Source organism: Crocodylus siamensis, chromosome 4, assembly GCF_052110815.1.
Source record: "Crocodylus siamensis isolate JL-2025a chromosome 4, ASM5211081v1, whole genome shotgun sequence".
Classification (NCBI taxonomy): Eukaryota; Metazoa; Chordata; order Crocodylia; family Crocodylidae; genus Crocodylus; species Crocodylus siamensis.
Window position 1 is genome coordinate 159,021,597 of NC_143398.1, and position 14,647 is coordinate 159,036,243.

The following is a 14,647-nucleotide window of genomic DNA, read 5'->3' on the forward strand; positions in this document are numbered from 1 at the left end:
TGTCCCCTAGTAGCTGCTGCAGGGCAGTGCACACAGGTTCAAATTCCAGCTCTGGAAGAGTGGGGCCTTGTGGTTAAAGCAGAGGCTGGGAGCTAGGGTTCCTGGCTTCTCTTCTGAGCTGAGAAGTGTACAGCATATTGGTCAGATCAGGAGACTGGGAGCCAGGACCCCGGGGTTCTGTCCCCAGCTCTGGAAGTGGAGCGGTATTCTGTGGCTGGAGCCGGGGTCAGGAGGTAGGACTCCTGGGGTCCATCCCTAGCATCTCCCCTTGGCCTAGCTCCTGCAGCTGCACACAGTGACTGACCTGGGCCCCAGATGGCTGGAGGCAACTCTCATGGATGCTTGCAAAGAGCAGACTCCTTCCTGGATACCCAAACAGCTCTGGCCAAACCTTTACTTCCACTTGCTGCTTTAAGACCTAATTGGTGCAGCACAAGCCACCTCTGCTCCTCACAAGAAGACCTCATGGGGAAGCCTCATGCTTCATGGCCTGGAGGACAAGCATTTGCAGGGGTCAGGAAGGGACCTATGGACAGCACTGCACTGGCAAGTGGCTGGATTGTGTCTCCTGGCTATGCACCTGCCAGCCCACCTGCACCCTTGACTCCTGTTCCAGGCTCTGGGCCTGGGTCTGTAGCTGGCACCTGTGGCCCGAGCACAGAGGGGTTAGGCAGCCAGCCCTCTCCAGTGGGTTTCAAGGCAGCGCTAGCTCAGCCTGTGCTGCGCACACGCTCCCCCACCCCCCATGCTGCTACCTTGGAGGAGAGGGGCCTGCATGCTAATTAAGGAACCTGCGCTCCTGGTGGGGCTAATCTTCCTGGCTGATGCGGGGGAGGCAGCACGGCATGAGAACAGGGGTGGGTGGGGAATGGATTGAAGTGGCGCGTGGGTGGGGTGCAGGGAGGGGGGTTAACTCGTTCCTGGGAGAGCACAGGGAAAAGCGCGGTGAGCCTCCTGGAGCCCACACCTGCTGAGTGTGGCTCATGCACTCCTTCTAGTGGCAGGAGTACAAATAGGCTGGGATGAGCTGGTGGGTCAGGTTATATCTGCCAACCTCCACATTACAGCCAGAGGATTAATACCTTCAGGACCTGGAGTAGGAGTTCTTACAATTACAATACAACCCTCAAACTGTAACCACTCAAATCAACAAAGCTAGGCTCAGACCTCGCTCTGACCTGCTCCAATACCAACCCCAGGACAAGGACAGCAGAATCTGCCTGGTTGTTACCTACAGCCCCCTGCTGGAACACCTAAGATACATCATTAAAGACTTCCAACCCCTCCTGGCAAAGGGTGTCAGTCTTAAGGACACCTTTGGGGACAAACCTGTTTTGACTTACAAGCAGCCCTCCCAACCTCAAAGGGCATCTCTCAGACTAACAAACTCCCATCCTCGCAGGGGCACCAGGCCTTGCAATGGGCACAAATGCCTGCTGTGTCTCCCAATCAACACAGACTACATCACCACTGGACCTAATAACAAGGAGTACAACATCTAAGGTTTATTCACCTGCAGCTCTGCCAGCGTCATATATGGCATCACCTGCTTACACTGCCTGTCTGCTGTATACAGCAGACAAACTGGGTGATCTGTACATGAAAGAATGATTGAACTGATCTGACGTCAGCTGCAGAAAGGGACAAGAGCCAGTGGCAGAACACTTCAACATCCCTAGTGCCCACATTGATGACCTCAGGACTGCTGTTCTCAGGCAGAATTTTTTTTAAATCCGTTTGAGCATAAAATAACAGAACAAGAAATCATCTACAAGTGGACTGTGTTAAGTATGGTTTAAACGGGGACTACAGATTCTTATTTCATTACTTGGATTAGCTTTTGTGACCCCTTTTTTCCTATGGATTTAATGTTTGTCTCTCCTAGAATTGCCCCCTACCCCCATGCCCCCTATCTCGCTTTCTCCCTTCCACCCGTTCTTTTGTATTCTAATTTCTCTCTTCTTACACTTTGCTTTCTGCACATCCTTTCACTGCAGCTGATGAACTGAACTTGAGCCTATAAAAGCTTGCTCTCTCTTGCTCTCTCTCTTTATATATATATATATATATATATCTTATTTAGTTAGTCTATAAAAGTGTACCGCTACCTTACTTCTGACTGACTTCAGACTAACATGGCTACCTACCTCTCTTGAATCAGGTTAGCTCAAGGTACAGAGGGGCCGGGTTCAATTCCTGCAAAGTAGCAGGGGAAGGGTGTGGGGTGCTGGTAGAAAAGGGCTTGGTGTTGCTAATATTCATCATAGTCTCAGAAAGGTCCACAGTTGCCCCAGGCTGAGCTTCATGCTGCAGGTACTGGTCCCTGGGCTACCATATTTTCTTGTGTATGACATGCCAAAGTATATAGAGTAGTTCAAAGCCAGCCTAGATATCTCTGCTGACCTGTAGCTCTGTACTTGCTATGCAGACCTACCCAGAGGGCATTTTACATCAGCTTAGGGAGCTTAAGGCCAGAAAGGCACCATTATGTCATCTTATCTTAACAGAAGTCAAGGTGTTCTCCCACCAGTCCCCTCACCTCTAGTGAGCCCGGTAGCTTGTTTCCGGATAAAGCAGCTCCTGTAGGAAGAACCTTCAGCCACAATGACAGAGTGATCAGCTTTGAGGATAGATGTGGGGGTGTGAGCTGTGGATATGGTGAAAAGAAGCTTCTGACACTGCTTCCTACAATCTTCAGATGAGGGAAATTGCAGTAAGGTGGGTGCATAACTGGTTGGATCATTGTGCTCAGAGCGGTCATCAGTGACTCAGTGTCAGACTGGGAGATGCTATTGAGTGGGATCTGTCCCTCTCCCTTGGAAGTTGTTAAAGGCAGGTCAGACATATGCTTGGCTGTGCTAATTGAATAGAGGGCAGGGTAGACTTGCATTTATTGACTAACTGAGGTATACATATAGAGAGACAGACAGACAGACAGACAAACAGACAGAGTAGTGTTAGGCAAATATACCTTGCCATCTACTTGAATTCAGACTAACACAGCTAACTATGTCTCTCAGATCCTGCCTGGAGCAGGTGGTTGGACATGAAGACTTCCTGAGGGCCATCCCAGCTCTGTTTTGCTAAGGTTGAAATACATCAAGAGGTGAAGTTTGTGTCCTGCATCAGGAGTGCCCTGTGACAATGCAGGAACCTTCTGATGTACAGACACACGGAGCTCGAGGAAACAGACTGTGTTAAAATGTTTCATAGATTCATAGATTTATAGACATTAGGGCTGGAAGGGACCTCGGAGGATCATCGAGTCCAGCTCCCCACCCCAGAGGCAGGAAGTCAGCTAGGGTCATCTTACCCCAGCAAGATAAGGGTCTGAGATAAGATAAGTTTCTGTGTGAACTTCAGTCCTACTATTAGAAATCGGTGGGAGTGGATGGAGAAGACGCAGCCAATTCCACTTGGAAAAGGGACACTTGGCACAAGCTGTTCAAAGACCCTCCTGGAGGGGAAGAGGACAGGAAGAACAAAGAGAAGCAGCAGCGGAAGTGACAGCAACATCGACAATGACAAGGACAGTGAATGAACTGAGAATGTATACCCCAAATCGGGACTGGGGCTAAAGAACTGTGATTGGGTAAGGGAAAGGCAGGGGATGGGGTGGGTGCATGGGAGCACAGGAGAGCAGGTGCATTTATTGTAACAGTGCATGGTTTCTTAATATGGTTTAAGGTGTACAATGGACAGTTTATGCTAGATGTTGTATAGATATAACTATATATATATATCTCCCTCCCAACGCCCCCCCCCAGAAAACCCCCCACAAAAAATCAAGAGGTGAAGAACTATGTCCCCTGGTAAAGGGAATGCTGGAGGCTGCAAGTAAAAGGGGGACAATGAAAAAAGACCCCGGTCATACCCAACTCCTTCTCCCTGTCAGCATCCACTCTCTGGCACTGTGTGACATAAGAGACTGGGCAAGATGGACCTGTAGCCTGACCCAGTAATGTCAGTTTTTATGTTCGTATGTTTTCCTCAGATGGGGAAGCAGAGGCACAGAGTGACAAAGCACATTTGTAGTCGTCAGTGAGCCAGGCACAGAGGCCAGGGAACCCTGCAGAGGGGCACTGTGAGGTATGGGCTGAGGTTGAGGACTTGAGAGAACTGGGTCCCTTCCTCCACCCCCATCCCCCCTCTCTTCACCTGACCTGCTATGAGACCTTGGTCAAGTCACTTAAGAATAGGCCTTGTGAGAGCAAAGGTAATAGAATCATAGAAAAGTCAGGCTGGCAGGGCCCTCAGGGGGTCATCTAGCTCAACTCACTGTTCGAGGCAGGATCGTCTCTATCCAAACTATCCCAGACAAGTCCTTGTCTAGCCTGCTCCTAAAACTATGCAAACAACCCTGTCACACAACAATAAGGCATGTTGCCCAAAGACACTAAAAGCAGCCTAATCTGCCACAGGTAAAGCAAGGGGACAAGGGATATCAGTGCCCAACTGCTGCAAGAGCTTTTAAAATGCATTCAATAACCCCTTTAGCTCAGTGTTCTGGCTTCAGTAATGACAAGTAGCAGATGCTATAGAGCAGGGGTGGTCAACCTGCAGCATGCATGCCACAAGTGATGTGGGCAGCCTCTGTGTGTGCCATGCAGCAAACAAAGGATGGGACAGGGAGCACAGTGGCAGATAGTGCAGGGAGTAGAAAGAGCAGCAGATCAGGCAGGGTGCAGAGAGCAGAGCAGCATATGGGACAGGAACCACAAAGCAGAGCAGCAGATCAGGCAAGGAAAGGGGATCAAAGTAACACACCAGGAGCACACAGGGCTCCTTTGTGACATGCTTGCCAAAAAACTTGGCCCCCATTGGTGTAGAGGATGAAGATAAGGAAGAGGGTAGATGCCCATGTGCTCCCAGTCCCCAGCTGTAGGCCACATCTAATGCATTTGCCAGCCCTTGATCAACCCTTCCTCCATAAACTCAGTCCTTTTAGGCCACCACAGCTTCCCACAGCCAAACTTCATGCATTCTCTCCCCCCTCTACACCTCAGCTTCCCCTCTCCATGCTGCTCTGGTCTTATCTGACCCTGCACGCTAGACTGAGCCCATGGACCCCAGACATTTGATCCAGTGCACACGGCACCCAATCCAGACAGGGGCTGGTGGAAAGAAGCTTGCATAACAGGTGCTTGGCTAGGAAGCTGCAGTGCTGGGCTTGTTCCCATGGTGCTGCTGGGGCAGCCTCCCAGGTACTTTGTTGTCACTGTGGGAAGATCCCCCATCCCAGCCAGGGGTGGGGCAACACCTGTGGGCTGGATGACCTGGCTCTGCAGACTGGATCCAGCCCAGTGCCCCTAAGTTTGACACCCCTGATTGGAGTATAGTTGCCCCAAGGACAACCACACTATGCAAGGTGCAAGCTGCAGGTAAGCCCTAACCTGGCTCTCCCTGCCCAGTATTGACTTGAGGACAGCAACATTTCCCAAAGTCTCATCCCACAGGCAGCACATGGCCCAGGAGCCAGAATGAATCATAATGAATGTAGGGAGTAAAAGGAAGGCGCAGGGCAGCATAGGACCCCTACTGGACAAGAAGAAGCAATTAGGGACAGACAGGGGGGACAAGGCTGAGCTATTCAATGAGTTTTTTCCCTCAGTGTTCCTGAACAGGGCTCAAGATACGTCACCTAACGGGTTCTTACATGGGCATCAGAGGGACGCCAGCCCGTCAACTGTTGATGCTGACTTTGTGCAGTCACTTGGATGGCCTGGATGTGTTCAAGTTAGCAGGCCCAGATGAGCTGCACCCGAGAGTACTGAAGGAATTGGCCAGTGTCATAGCAGAACCACTGGCACAGCTGTTTGAGCACTCACAGTGCTTGGGTCAGGTCTTGGATGACTGGAAAAGGGCCAATGTGGTCCCTATTTTCAAGAAGGGGAGGAAGGAGGATCCGAGTAATTATAGGCCGGTCAGTCTCACCTCCATCCTTGGAAAGGTCTTTGAAAAGATTATGAAGGATCATATCTGTGGTAGCCCAGTGGGAAAACTAATGCAGCAGGGAAACCAGCATGCATTCATAGCAGGTACATCATGCCTGACCAATCTAGTTTCTTTTTATGTCAGGGTCACAAAATGCTTAGACACAGGAGTAAAGATAGATGTTGTTTTCTTGGACTTTAGCAAGGCCTTCAATACAGTATCTCATCCTATTCTCATAAATAAATTAAGAGGCTGTGATATAGATGATTACATGGTCCGGTGGGTAGCAAATTGGCTTAGCAGTCACACCCAGAGAGTGATAGTAGACGGGTCTGTATGGACCTGGAAAGATGTGGGTAGTGGGGTTCCACAGGGTTCAGTCCTTGGACCTGTACTGTTTAATATCTTCATCAAGGACTTGGATGTGGGTGTGAAGTGTACTCAGTCCAAGTTTGCGGATGATATGAAATTGTGGGGTGAAGTACACACTCTGGAGGGTGAGGAATGATTACAAGCAGACCTGGACAGGTTAGAAAAGTAAGCAGTACACAATAGTATGCAGTACAACAAGAACAAGTGCAGAGTGCTGCACCTAGGGTGCAAAAATATCCAGCACACCTACTGTCTGGGAAGTGACCCTATCGGCAGCACAGAAGTGGAAAGGGATCTCGGAGTCATAGTGGACTCCAAAATCAACATGAGTCGTCAGTGTGACGAACTCATCAGCAAAGCTAACTGCACTTTTAACATGCATCAGCAGATGCATGACAAATAGATCCAAGGAGGTGATACTTCCCCTCTATGCAGCATTGGCCAGACTGCAGTTCGAGTACTGTGTCCAGTTTTGGGCACTGTACTTCAAGAAGCATGTTGATAGACTCGAGGGGGTCCAGAGGAGGACCACTTGTATGGTTAGGGGCTTACAGGACAAGCCCTATGAGGAGAGACTGAGGGACCTGGACCTCTTCAGCCTCTGCAAGAGAAGGCTGAGAAGTGATCCTGTGGCTGCCTACAAATTCATTAGGGGGATGCAGCAAGGGATCAGAGATGCTCTGTTCACCAGGGCTCCTCTTGGGGTAACAAGGAACAATGGTCACTAACTGACAGAAGCAGAATTAGGCTAGACATCAGGAAAAACTTCTTCACAGTAAGGGTGGCCAACATTTGGAATGGGCTTCGAAGGGAGGTAGTGCTCCCCCCTATCTTGGGGGTCTTTAAGAGAAGGCTGGTTAGGCATCTGGCTGGGGCCATCTGACCCCAGCACTCTTTCCTGCCCAAGCAGGGGTTTGGACTTGATGATCTGTTGAGGTCCCTTCTGACCCCAGCATCTATGAATCAGGGAGTGGAGAGTAACCATGGAGTGACCTGCTCCATAGGGATGTGTGGATGGGGTACTGGAATGCCTCGCCAGGGCACAGGTCCAGGCGCTGCAGTACCACCAGGAGCCAGCAGGTGTCAGCCCTTGGCCAGAGTTCGCAGGCCTGCTCCCTGCTCTGTAGCAGCCAGGAGCTGCTGGGCTGGCACAGCCCATGCATAGCGCGTTAAGGACTGGGCACGAGATCAATGACCTTGGCGCTGGGGATCCAGATCAGAGACAGACTGGATCAGAGCAAATTTGGCAAATTGTAGCTGCCCAGCTCTGCCAAGCTTCCCCGGGCAATCAAGGTCCTTTCTCAGCCTCTCCTCTGACCAGAGCCTATACTGGCTCTGTTGTCCCTGCCCTCGCCCTCCCAGCTCCCCACTCCCTGCAGCCACGCCTGCCATAAAACGCCAGGGAGGTGAGCAGACCATGCCCAGTGCATCTGCAAGGCTGCATCTCTCCAGCCAGAGCAGTGCCCCCTCCCCCTTTGCCAAGCATCAAGGTAGCCAGGAGGGTGCAACAGTGTGTAGGGCACCCTCACCTCTCCCTGGAGAAGAGATTTGGCATGCCAGTGGGGCCCTCTGCCTGCCACACAGAGATACAGGCCCAGTGACTCATTCTCTCCTGATAGCAAAGGCAGGCTGGTGTGAATGCAGTGTCCACCACAGTGGAGAGAAGGGTGTTCGGAAAATGCCCCATCTCTGAACACTGATGTGGACACTGGGATACCCTCAAAGGTATATAAAGCCTCAAGGTTCTTTGTGATGGGATGAGGTGGGCTGGCAAGCACTGGTCAGGCTGGAAATGCTTGGGAAACATGGTCTAGCAGTCAGAGCAGAGCAGGACTGGCAGGGCTCCTGGGTTCTGTTCCTGGCTCTGGGAGGAGAGCAGCAATTCCTAGTTTGAACCTGGCTATCTGGGTACTTTTCCCCAGTTCTGCTGCAGGCGTGCCATATGACTTTGCTTCCAGGCACTCTCTATACAATGAGGGAAACAGCCCTTTGGAAGTAGGACAGTGTTTGAGGATCAGTTCCCTGAGATTGACAAACAGCTGTGAGACCCTCAGTTTGAGGGTGCTACAGATCGACCAGCTCCTCCAAACCCCACAACAGGGGGAACCCTCTGCCCCTACACTTGCGTGCGCATACACACACAAAACACCACAGCAGAGCCAAGGGCTGAGCAGGCTCTGCCAGAAATTCAACCCTTGGATGATAGATGGATTCCTTCTCCTACCCTCTCCCCCTGTGGCTGCCCACTCAGGAGAGAGCAGCAAAGAGGACACTGGGCCTGTGGTGGGGGACACTGGGCCTGTGGGGGCTTAGGTTGATGGGTAGAAAGCAACCTGCCCAGGGAACCTTCTGTACCAAGGCTGCAGTGCTACCATGGTGGCAGCAGCAGCAGCAAGATGAGGTTGAACAGGAGCCAAGAACTGGGCTGGGTGTCAGCTGTGGCTGTGACCTCCTCCTGCCACCCCACACAGACTCTTCCTCGTCAGCAGAGCTCAGAGCAAAGCACCCAGGGGAGAGTGGGAGCCTGGTTGGGGGGAGGAGTGTGCAGTGGGGGGAAGTGGGGGAGCCTGACTGCAGACAAAGAGGAAATCACAATACCAGGATCAGGCCCTGGGGACAGCGTTGCTCACCAGCTCAGTGGGCCTCAGCTAGAAATATCCCAGGAAGAATTAAATCCCACCCCCTGCCCCTGCCCCAGCTCCTTTCTAATGGTGGTGCAGCACCTTGGGGGAATGCACTGAGACATTGGGGGCAGGACACCTGGGTTCCATTGTCTGCTTTGCAGGAGAGTGGGGTCAAGGGGATACAGTGGGGTGGTGGCCCTCAGGAAGGACCCCAAAGCCATATCCCGAGCACTGTAGGCAGGTAGGATCTTGCAGGTGGAAGGGGAGAGCAGGGAACTAGGACTCCTGGATTCTATTCCCAGCCCTAGGAGGGGAGTGGGATGTAGGGGCTACAGGGGGCGGGGGGGGGCGGGAAGAAGGACCCCCACCATTTTTTCTATCCTTAGCTCTGCAGGGGAGTGGGCTGTAGCAGGGAGGGCTGGGAGCCAGGACTCCTGGGTTCTGTGCCCAGCTCTAGGAGGGGACAAATTCAGAATACGGACTCAGAACAGGGCTGGGAAGTTTTGTTCCCACAGTTCAGTTCAGCTGGGACTCCTGGGCTCTCTGCCAAGCTGTGTTGCCAACCCACTGAGTACCCCAGGGCGAGTCCCCTTACATCCTGTGCCTCAGTTTCTCCACCTCTAAATGAGAATAAACAAGCCTACCGCCTCGGGGAGGGTCACATTAAGTTGAGAAGTCACTGTCCAAGCAGTTGATGTGTACCTGGATTGGGTGCACCCACTGCACAAGCCCAGGCAGCCAGCTTTGTGCCTTCCCCATGGGGTTCCCTGGCCATGGCCACAGAATAGGTCATGCTCTAGGTGGCCAGAACAAAAGGGTGACAGGGTCCATCAGGCCTAAACCTCAGGCGCTTCTGAACAATGCAGGCGCCCTCTGGTGGGCATAGCTCTCCCTTGGTAGAAATCTCTTGCAGAGGGTTAGTGGGTGAGTGATTAGGAGGAGATTTTGAACCTTTTAAAGTCCTTTTACCCAATGTATTGGAGCTGCAGACAAGCTTTTCCTTACCGACAGCTCCTCTCTCCTGCTGAGCCCTGCAGAAGATTTTGGGCTGAATGACATTCCTGAGGCACCAAGATCCACAGGTAGGTTCTGCAATAGCAACAAATCTACCGACTCCTATGCCTGCTCCATCACAGTTTCACTGGCCAGTGTTAGTCAGAGCAGAGCACTGAGCAGGGCTTGGCCTAACTCTACAGACAAACAGCTGGTTACTGCATGGTCCTCTACAGACAGACAGGACACTGCATGGGGGAGCGGGTGGGGACCAAGAGATGAAACTCATCCCTGGTGGAACATCACTGACTCCACTCCAAGGCTAGGGCTGGTCACCTTTATGTTTTGTATAATACAGCAGTATCTACAGGCCTCAGTCAGGAGCATCAAGGCAACGTGGTACTAGTTGCTGTACATTTAGATAGCTTCCCCTGAAGAGCTTATATGCTAACTTAGAGATCCTTTCCATTCTGGATCGTATCAGAGGAAAGATTCTGAAAACTCCTCTAGTTGCTTGCTTCCATCTAAAACCCCTTTTGCTAATCGTTCTTCATTTTCCAAAGGTTCCATTTGAAGTGTTCTGGGTTTTGTCTCCACCCCAAGGTAAACATACCTCAGTTGCCTAGGCCCAGCAAAAAGGACACAAACAGCGGAGGGAGAGACAGTGCACAACTTTCCAGTTCAGCACCTGTGACCATCGTAGCTGTGAGGTTGTAGCCAGAGGAATCTGAAATCCCAATTCAGATGTGTATCAATGTTTCTTATTTTAGACAGAGCCGAAGTTCAGTGTCGAGACACCTCTACAGCAAAATGAAATCTTTGACATTTTGTTCCCATAGCATTTTGGTTATGAACCAAACTATTAGATGGGAAAGCATTAATGGAATGCAAAACTCACAACATAATTGGTATTGTTTTGCTTTTCTGGTTTGACTTTCCTCCAGTAAGAAACCCTTCATCCCCCGCCCCCCCACATACACACACACACACGTCCCCCCTTCCCTCAATAATTTTACATTTTATCCCCAGGGAAAAAATGACTCATGTTTCAGCAAAAGTTTCCATAAGTTTGAAAACTTTATTTTTTTTTAAAGAAAAATCATTTTGCTTCAAAATCAGACAATATTGGGAATTTTGTTCATTCTCAATGTTAAAAATGCCTGTTTTGTTGAAAATGTCATTTCTGGATTATGGGACAGTTTGAAGCTTTGTGACAAGAACTAAAAAAAGAACATCGCTGTCACTTCCATAATGTTATCACTTCTTCCACTATTGAAATGCAGCTGTCTCTGGGGTGGGGTGCAGCAGCTCTTTAACAGCCATTCAGCAACACTACACAACACCATCTGGGACAGAAAAAGAAGAATCCTGCATCCCACTGGGCAAATTAAGAACAACAGCAACAAAAGACTGTGGTTTCTGGTTTTCTTACTTTTATTGTCCTTCCTTACCTGATGTCATATAGCTTCTCTGGTGACTTCACAAATGGTTGCCATGGAAAAAAGTGCAATGCACAGTACTGCGGGATGTACCATGGAGGAGAAGGTGGGGAGCAGGAGCTGGTGAACTTATACACCACTGAAAAACTGGACTGGTTCTGTGATAGGAAGGGAAAGTTTGTGAGAGCTAGGATACTGAGCCCAAATTTCTACTACCCAATACCCACAACTGGGCTTAGAATTTCTGAAGTGCCGAGCACTCAATAAGCAGAAATCAAAATATGAAAAAAATAAAAAAATAAAAAAAAAAAATCAATCCTCACTATGTCGAGCAGACCACAGTCCTCAACACAGGCAACTGCACTTTGAGGTCAATGCCTCAAAGTGCATTTGCCCCAACTAGACATCTCAGATGGGTGAGAATCAGAGAAAACTAGGGTTGGAAGGGACCTCAGGAGGTCATCTAGTCCAACCCCCTGCTCCAAGCAGGACCATCCCCAAATTTTTTTTATAAAATATTTTTTTCTCTTTAATGATGTTGCTTACTTCGTCCACCATAAAAGCAGTCTCCTCCCCTGACAGGAACTCGTCCACAGCGCTCACGCTCCAAGCGTCCCCACCCCTGCGGCCCTACCTCTGCCGCTAACTGCCGGCTGTGCCCTTAGACCTTAAGGGAGGTTAGACCCTACCACAGCCCAAGGTGTGGTTCGAAGGACTGGATCTGGGTCTGAGGAACCCACAGACTCAGAAGACTCAGGGGATATCTTCCTCTGGAAATTTGTTCACTGGGTCTATATGACACTGAACAACAGGATCTCAGGAGGGAGGGGGAATGGGGGGAGCAGGGAGCAACTCTGTCCCATAGAAGAGCCTTTTGTTGTTGTTCTACATTTGCACAGCACCAAGCACCCCAAAATCTTGGGCCAGGGGACTCTGAGGTCTGAGACTAATGCCCACACGGATACTAGCAGAACTTGCTGAAATAGGCTAATAGAAAAAAGAATACCAGAAACCTTTTCTACGCGTATTTCCTGGGGTGAGGGGCAGAGGTTAAAAGGCATGACTTTCTTTGAGCCTTCCATGAGCATGTTTTTTACTGAACATGTTTGGTTTTTTAAAACTGTTTTTTATCGTTTGATTCCCAGATCAGCTTTCCTTTCCTTCCCTTTTTCTTCCAGTAGCAAAATGGGACACCACATTTCTGACTGGTAGGCAAATGGTTACAAATGTTAATAACTCCCCCCTCCCCCCAGGTTTTCATCACAAAAATGATTCTAATAAAAAAATGAAGCGGCTGCGCACGGTACCTTTTACAGAGGACTGAAGAAAAATCTTCTGGCCTGGCTTTTGAAGCAGAGTTGGGTGGCATGGGGCGGGGGGTGGTGGGGGGTGATCTGAGAAGTTCCTGGCAGCCTTCTTACTTACCGGTTTAACTTCTGGAGAAGACCCTCACAGGGAACGACCCTGCCAGAAGGGATAAGATTATGCAAGGCCCAGAACCCTTTACGCAGATGCCATTTCCATGTGAGGAGGAAGCCCAGGACCCTTGCTTAGATCAGTGGTTCTCAACCTTTTTAAACTCAAAGCATTCCTCGTTAAACTCAAGGCACCCCTTGGGAAATGCCAGCTCTTAGCCTTCACTAATTCTTTGCTGAAAAATACTCGAGCAATTCTTCTGTTGCAAAGAACTCAGAAAGCCCACAACAGCACACAACGGTTTTGGCACTATGGATTCTTATTGGAAACCTCTGGGTTTTTCTTGTGAATCACGTTTGCACACCTAATGGTGCTAACATGGCATGCACAGAAAAAAGAAATTGGAGTCTTTTCTACATGGGAAGGTATAGCCCATAAATGACATGTGTTCCCTGAGGCTGGGGGGACCCAGTGACTGCCTGCAGGCAGTGACGGTGGTGGGGGTGTGGGGGCGGTGAGTGGGAAGCTCCCGCAGGCGGCCACAACGGTATCAGCAGCCAAGGGGGAAGGGTGGCAAGCGCTAACCAGCGGTCGGCGACTGCCTGCAGATGCTACCGGCGATTGGCGACCACCCGCAGATGCCGCTGGCAGTGTTGGGGGGGTGGGGGAGCGAGCAGCGACTGGCCACAGGTGCTGTGGGCAGTGTCAGTAGTGCTTTTTTCAGGGTGTGCACCGCCAGTCTCAGGGGGTGCACATGCACCCGCGTGCACCCCCTACGCATTGCCAATGGTGTAGGCTGATGAAAGCGGGAAGTTACAGTTAGCCAGGTATAACTCCTGCTGTGCACACACTCCTGTCCCAGGATAAGTGTGGCTCTTTAGCTGAGTTTAAATCCCTTTCCAAGCAACCAGTCCTGCTTAAAACAAGCAGCAAATAAGGGACACCCACGGAGAAGTGACACTGGTGTGGCCAGATCTGGTAGAAACCCTTCTCTGTGAAAACAAAGGCTGGGCTACTAAAATCAGAGGGGAGGGGCTCACTCACCTCCTACCACCTTCTACAGCAGTATGAAGCCAGTGTGAAATGCTGCTTCCCTTTCCCATTCATCAATGCCCAGGACAGTTAGGACCTATAGCCAGGCAAGGCAGGTCAAAGCAGTCACCTGGGTGATCTGCCTCCCATCCCTTCTCTGCCATAGATTTCCCCAGTGACACGCGGGCCCATCACTCTGGGCTTGTCTAGATGTGGGAAGCCAGTGATGCCTTCCTCTCTTTGCAGAGTAGAGTCCCTTGGTTCCCCACTGGAGTCCCCACACCAGAGGATCACAACAGCGCACTTCCATTCTCACTAAGCTGGTCAGCTTCCCTGCATAGACAAAGCCTACCTGTTTCCTGTTCTCCCTCTATGCTGTGGGAGTGGGGGCCTTGCCCTGCCACGTGGGGGTATAGCGGGAAGTAAACACACTGCAAACTGGCAGGTGCTCTTCCTGCCTAGCACAGGGGGAGTAGCTAAGTACCTGCAAACAACAGACATCTTCTCCAGAGGAGCACTCGGCAGAGGGCTTGGTGGCCAGTGGAGAGGTGGGGAGGGCTCCTTACCCCCTTGCCCTTGCCAAGGCAAACGTCAGCGCTGAGCTGCAATCACAGATCAGTTTGCTGCCTCCATTCCCAGAAGAAAGAATAAAGTTAAAACATCTGTTAATTTATAAACCAATTTAACCATGACTGGTTAATAAATAGCTAACAGCTGCCAAATCCACTACCCCTCAGCTCAGGAGAGGGGCACTCTGGGATTGAGGATACAAACAGATTAATCTAGATGGTTTTTCCAGCATGCTCAGGCTCTCGCATGCACTCTTCTCTGTGCTGT

General features: G+C 50.6%; 1 protein-coding gene across 3 annotated transcripts in view; it reads right to left on the reverse strand.

Moving 5' to 3' along the window:
* PPP1R1B (protein phosphatase 1 regulatory inhibitor subunit 1B) overlaps positions 1-14,440 on the reverse strand; it is a 56,083-nt gene extending 41,643 nt beyond the window's left edge. Inside the window, exons 1-4 of one of the 3 annotated variants that reach the window (XM_090044525.1) lie at positions 14,295-14,440; positions 12,788-12,826; positions 11,375-11,520; positions 10,537-10,650 (exon numbers count right to left, since the gene is read on the reverse strand). The gene's annotated coding sequence lies outside the window, so the exon portion shown is untranslated. Of the gene's footprint in view, positions 1-10,536; positions 10,651-11,374; positions 11,521-12,669; positions 12,827-14,294 lie in introns of all 3 variants that reach the window. The other 2 variants (XM_090044526.1, XM_090044527.1) reach the window with 2 other exon arrangements.
* Between the last annotated feature and the right edge of the window lie 207 nt (positions 14,441-14,647).